We start from the raw sequence: 6,448 nt of genomic DNA on the forward strand, positions 1-6,448 counted from the left end.
ATTTCACTGCCCACATCCCTGTGTATAAAATGGGTTTTTAGAGCTAAATTCATCCATTCCAGCCTTTTGCTAAGCTAAGGAAGGCTCCGTGTCCACTCATATGGTGAGCAAGGGTAGGCACAGAGACAGACTCTGTTATTCCAGCTCCCCCACACTGCTGCCAGCCCCGAGCCCACTTCTGAATATGACTGACAAATTGTATACAGCATCCTAAATAAGATTAACGTAATGATCTCTTTAAGGCTGTTGTCTTTGTGATCACGTCACATCGGGGCTTCATAATCACCTCGTGAATGATGAATGCACCCAGATCTGTCTCTTCCTCTGTCATTTCTAACCAGCGAATCTCTGTGTGTAAAAGACATTCCTGTTAGCAGGAGCAAAGAACAGGACCTTGCACTTCTCTGCTTCAGACTGTGAGTAATTCTCCTAAATGCATTTAATCAGCAAACTTCCTTTTCATGCTGCTTTTTGCTGAGCTAGAGCCATTACTGCAAGGAGAATTATTCCCAAGGCCAGTGACATTCCTCCATGGTAGCAGTTCCCTTTTGACTCCACACATCATCTGCCTCTCCCCGGCATTTTACCCACCTAAAATTCTGCTACTAATTCCTTTCACTTCAGCTTATCTAGCTGCCTTCCAGCCCTTACTGCAACAAATGACCTACTGAAATCCAACTAGATTAGATTTACCAATTTCTTTTTTCACCCAGGTAAGGGAAAGGAGGTAAAGAAAAGGATCAAGTTAAGGGCACACTGTGCTTTTGTTGATAAACCCATTTTGTATTTGATTCCATTTTCCACTTACTGCTGTAGCTTTAATTCTGTTTTCCTTCTGTAATTTGTTCTTAACCTTATACTCTGTTGAGAGTAGACTAATGGGTTTGCAGCTGCCCAGAGTACTTTGTTTTCTCTCTTCCTGAAATATAGCTCCTTTTTCCCAGGCCTGACATGCTTACTCTGAAGTTGATGGATATGCTGCAAATCTTTGCTCCCAAAACTGCTGCTTCCTCAGACAGCTTTGAAAAAAAAAAAAACAAACCACAAATATCAAGGTAAGATGGTGAGCTCTTGCTTTTTACAGAGCTTCTCAAGGTTTGCTTTTGCCTTAATACATCAAGTTACTGTTCTCCACCCTTTCTTCTATCCTCTTCTCCCACCTTTTTCAGCATCATCCTTCTTATTGAGAAATGACAGGAGGCAGCTGTAAAGACCCAGAGGTGTTTTAGCAGCACTGTGGTGAGCACTGAAGGTGGTGTGAGGAGTGCATCAGCTGAGCACCCACCCCTCTGCTCTCCTGGTGAGCTGAAAGCCACAGTTTAGCCTATCACAGAGGCAAGTTTCTCAAAAAGAGGGGGGCTGAGAAGTGGCTGTTTAACTCCTGAAAGGGAACAGAAATCCCCTGAAACTCATCACAGATTCTCTGACTGCAAAGCAACATGCAGACACCTAAACCAAGCATTTAAACCAGTTATTAAAGCCTCTCTGGTTCTGAAGAAGCAAGGGTTTTGTGTAGGGAGGGAACTCTTACATGTTGCAATATAGTTTTAAATGACATTTCAGCGATTGCTGCTGTTCAGAAAAACATGGGTGTCACAGCTTATGGAGTCACCCCCAAACCAACCAGATCTTGCTGTTAGGAGATTCATCTGTAGTATAAAATGGGACAAGTTGTGCTACAGAGGGTGGTGAGCCAGCTGGAGAAGAGACATTTGTGCAGAAAGGCTTTACAGATGCTAATACTGCTGTCAGCACAGATGCATTTCCACGGGGCCAAACAAGCATACTGACCTTCTGGCTCCCAGCATTGTGAAGACACTGAACATTGGCTCTTGGCAGATCAGCAGCACAAAAACACTGACCCACACAAAAAGTCAGGTGAGAAGGGATTTCTAGAAGTCTCTAGTCCAATTCCCTGCTTATAGCAGGATAACTCCAAAGCTAGGTCAGCTTGCTTAGTGCCTTGCTCACACAACTTCCGAACATCTCCAAGGATGGAGCTATCCCAGTCTTTTAAGGCACATCTTCCCCTACTGAATTGCTCTCAAGGGGAAGAAATTTTTTCTTACACATGTTTAGAATTTCTTTGTCCCAACATCTGTCCTTTGTTTCTTGATCCATGTTTGCTGAAGAGTCTGGCTTCCCCTTGTCTACAGCTTTCCTTTAGGTAGGAGCAGACAGCAACTAGACACCCCCTCGGTCTTCCCTGTTTAACAAACCCAGCTCCCCCAGCCTTCTCCTTGTGCATTGTGTGCTCTACCCTCCACCGTGGGGGCCTTTTTCTGGCCATGCTGCAGCTGGGGTGTGATCTTCAGGAGGGGCCTCACACCTCTCAGGTGGGTGGGAATAATAATTTCCCTTGATCTGCTGACTACACCTTTGCTAATGCAGCCTAGGGGACCTTCATTGCTTGAAGGGCTCGCTGCTGAATCACGTTTGAAATGCTTCTTGATAACTTTTGTGGGGATCTAATAAAATACAGGGGTTATTGCCACAGAGAACTTATCACCCTACTGGAGCAGGCTTTGCCTGTGCCCACTCAAGAGGGACCCTCTCAGGCACTTCTGATGTAACCGTGATTTTTGCCCTGTGCTGAAGGTCCTCAGCCATTCTTGCTGTCCTGACACATCTAATGAGTAATACTTTTTCCTCCTTCGAAATTATGAGATTTGTATTCATGGCACATTGGCCAGAAGTTTCAGTAACTAACTGCCCTTACTACACTACAGTGGCTAAATGAACTCAGCCTGGAGCCAAGGCTGATCCAATCACAGGTTGTTACATTCCTGCCCAACAGGGACCCACCTCCAAGTTCCCAGTCCTCCCAGTTTCTCCTGGTTCCAGAGAAACTTACTTACTTTTCACTGAAAAAGGATTGCATTGTTGCTGCATGTGCTTCAAATTCCAGAGTGTATCCCAGGTGTGTGGTTTCTGCTCCTTGCCCTTAACAGAGCAAGATGCCACTATAATGAAATGATTCAAGCAACCAAGCATATGCAGGATAACACGCATCTGTAACTCTCCATTACTGTGTATTTCTAAAAGCTTAAACAACACTAAGCAGAAAAGTTACCAAGCAGGGGAAAATGGAATCTATTTCCATGCAGCAGGAGAAAAAATAAAAAAACAACAAACCAACCAAAAAAAAAAAAAACCAACCAAAAAACGAGCAAGAATGACGTGCTGAAATGCTCTCTGCTGTGTGCTGCCAGGGGATTTAATCAGCCGATTGCCAAAGAGATGTCAGTTCCCTGAAAAGAGTGAGGACAACATGCCTTGCTGAGAAATGTACTCTCAAGATTAAAATACCAGCTGCAGAATAAACCAAATATTGTCCTACAATCAGCTAAAAATTTGGGTGAGAATGAACAGCCGCCATCCTTAAAATGTGTGTCACTACATCATCACACCTTCCAAGTCTATCTGTCCATCTCTGCCTACTGGTCAGTACCCCCAACAAATTCAGGTACCACTTAAACCAGCTTAATGATGCCATGAGGCCTCATTAGGCCAGATTTACCAGCCCTAGAAGCCAGCCCAGCAGGATCCTATGACACAAAATACCACCTATGTTACCGGGGCAGCCACGGTGAGCAGTGCAGTTTACACCCAGACAGCAAACAAAAGGTGCTCAAGCACAAGAGAGTACAGTGGCACCACGGGAGGATGGTCTGTAATCACAACTGAAGGGCCAGGGGTGTGTGCTTTGTGTTGGGGCGGTGAAAAAAGAGAGAACTGGAGAAATCAGGAGAGTAGATAAAGAAGGAAAGTGCTGAGGTGGGAACGTGACAGTCAGATGTGATTGTGGAGGAGGCAACAAGGATGGGAGATGGAACAGGCAGCCAGCGTGGAGGTGTGTGTTTGCCACCCTCCCGGGCCAAAGCTGCACAGCAGAAGTTGTTACAAAGGTTGTGAGAGCGCAATTGTCGTGGTAACCGGCTGGCTTTCTCCACACATTTTCTTTTCTGAGCTTGTCAGGAGCTGGTGCCCTCAGCAGGAGGTGGGAACCCGGCTGTGTTATTCACATGACTCTGCTCCCAGGAGGGAGGCCCCACTAACCTCCACCTACCACCTGCTCCAGGGCTCTGCTACCTCCTGCAGCCACTTGGCATTGCTGCTGCCTTATTTCCTTGCTGCAGAGTTGTGAAGCCTCTCTGTCAGCCCCTGCCCAGCTCCCAGCCTGGGCTGGCGCAGCCTGGCCAGCCCTCCTCGCACAGATCCCAGCAAGTTGGATAGAGGGAGGCTGTACCAAATCTGGCCTTTCTAAAGAAATGAGCTGGTCTGGAGACTGGCCTGGGTGTCTCCACTACACACATCACGTTACTTGCTGTGGGGCCAGCTCTCAGCCAAGCCTGTCTCTGTGCATGAGCACAGCATAAGGAGGGCACCTCTTCACCCCACACTGCTCCTCCTGCCCCAGCACCAGTGGTTTTACACAGGCTTTTTTATTCACCACGCTCCTCAGCTGAGCCCAGCCTGCCAGAGTTATGAAATCCTAGAAGCCCTAAACACACACACACACACGTAGGACACAGGCATGTCTCACCAGGAGAAACTCGTGGTGGCAACCAGGATGCTCTTCCCTGGTGTGGAAAGGAGCAAGAGCTGCCAGCATAAGTAAAGGGAGGGAACAGAGAGCTGGGAAAGAAGGTAAGGAGATCAGCTGTACTCTCCAGAGACACACACCCGTGTTTCTCTGACTTTGCCTCCTTTGAAGGGAAGGAGATAAGACAAATCAAGTGTCTGTGGCAGATGTTAGTCACGCTGCCTCACGTGCTGCTGAAGGGTGCTCGGCAGTGCGGGGTGGGAGGGGGAGCAGAAAACTCCAGGCACCTTAAGAAAAATTAACCACTTTGTCCCAATCCTCAAGTGACACATTCCCTTGCCAGGTATAGGGCATTCTGACAAGCACTCCCTGTTATCAAGTCCAGGCCAGCCCTCTTCGAGGAGATTCACTCCTGTTTCTTCCTAGGCAGCATGCAGGGAGGAAGGACACTGGCAAAGAAGAGAGAAGTAAAAGAGATGTCAGTGCCAGGATGGAGCTCCTCTTCCAAGGCGTAAGATTGAATACATTTGCTGCGTTGCAGAACGAGGAGGGAAATGTCACCTTCAGAGGTGATCTGACAATCACAAAAATAAATTACATAGAGGAGAGGAAAAAAAAAACCACAACAAGACGAGCATTTGTGAATATTCATGAGCAAGTCAAAACCCCCAAATTAACAAGGAAATTAATTTCCAAACTGATTAGGCTGCCAACTCCTTTTATTTAAATAAATCAACAATTGCATTCGCGTGACTCCTGCTGAAGAACGCAGAGCTAACCCTGACTCCTCCCGGTGGGAAGTTTGGTGCCGCCTGCGATGACCAAGAGCCCAGCAGGTTCTGGGGATGGGCAGGCGCTGTGGCCGGAGCCGCGGGCAGGTTTCCCTGTGCCCCTGCTCCGGATGCTGCGGTTCCACGATCGCCCGAACAGATCTAACCGCTGGCTGCTGTGCTTGTGCTCTCCCTGGTCCCACCCTCTTACTCATGCTGGCTCGGAAAAGCTGTTCCAGCATGCCAAGCTGGCAGAAAACTCACGCAACAATTAAAACCGGAGGTTTCTGTCAAGTCAGAGCACTGGAAGCGGCTCAGCCAAAGGCGCAGTCCCACAGGTGAGGGAGGTAACCCAGCCTGACCTGGAGGTGGGCCCAGCGCCAGAGTAGCGGAGCGAAGCCTGTCTTATCCTCGAGTGTCCGGAGCGGAGCAGAGCAGAGCAGCAGCACCAGCGCGGCTCGATGATTTGCTGGGGTGTCTGCAGTGCGCTGTGGGGCCGCCCAGCCGGCCGGGATAACGGACTGCAGGAGCGGCTCCGAGCTGTGTCCCGCAGGAGCAGCCGGGCCGTGCCCCAGGCTCGGGGCACCGAGCGCCCACTGCTCCTCCCGCGGCGCGGCAGCGCCAGCACACGGGAGGCAGCGGGAGGCTGCCAGACGGAGCTTGGGTGGGCTGAGGCTCTGAGGGAGTGCTCAGAACTGGAACGAGGGTGAGCTGCAGCCCCCGCCGGGGTCAGGTGCGCACGGTTACACACGCAAGGACAATCGGTGTCTGGGGGAGGTCACACGGAGCCGCGGGACAGGGTTACCCTGCTGCCCTCCGCGCCCAGCCCTGCCCTCCTGCTCCCGGCAGGCAGTGAGATGGTCCGGTTTGCCCATTCTGGCACAAGGCCAGCTGGCGGGAAGTCCTTTCTGTTGGCTCAGCAGGACAAACACGTTTAGCAGCATGCCAGGAAAAGCTCGAGCCAGCGCGGGCTGGGACCATCCCAGGCGCTGGCAGCCAAACTTTGAGACAACTCCCCTGGATCATCGTGGCGGGCCGGGACCGTCCCAGGCGCTGGCAGGCACAGCGCTCGGGAAAACTCCTCTGGAACAGCCCCATCCCGCGCCGAGCCAGAGGCAGCGGCGGCGGCCGA

At 50.2% G+C, this 6,448-nt stretch overlaps 1 long non-coding RNA gene across 1 annotated transcript; it reads left to right on the forward strand.

Annotated features, from left to right (window-relative positions):
- Window positions 1–318: 318 nt before the first annotated feature.
- On the forward strand, window positions 319–5,236 carry LOC129046608 (uncharacterized). Its single transcript, XR_008508225.1, has 3 exons — window positions 319–416; window positions 945–1,055; window positions 4,973–5,236. It is a non-coding gene; the product is annotated as an uncharacterized LOC129046608 (long non-coding RNA).
- Window positions 5,237–6,448: the final 1,212 nt, after the last annotated feature.

This window comes from Molothrus ater, chromosome 2, assembly GCF_012460135.2.
Source record: "Molothrus ater isolate BHLD 08-10-18 breed brown headed cowbird chromosome 2, BPBGC_Mater_1.1, whole genome shotgun sequence".
In the NCBI taxonomy this organism is placed as follows: Eukaryota; Metazoa; Chordata; class Aves; order Passeriformes; family Icteridae; genus Molothrus; species Molothrus ater.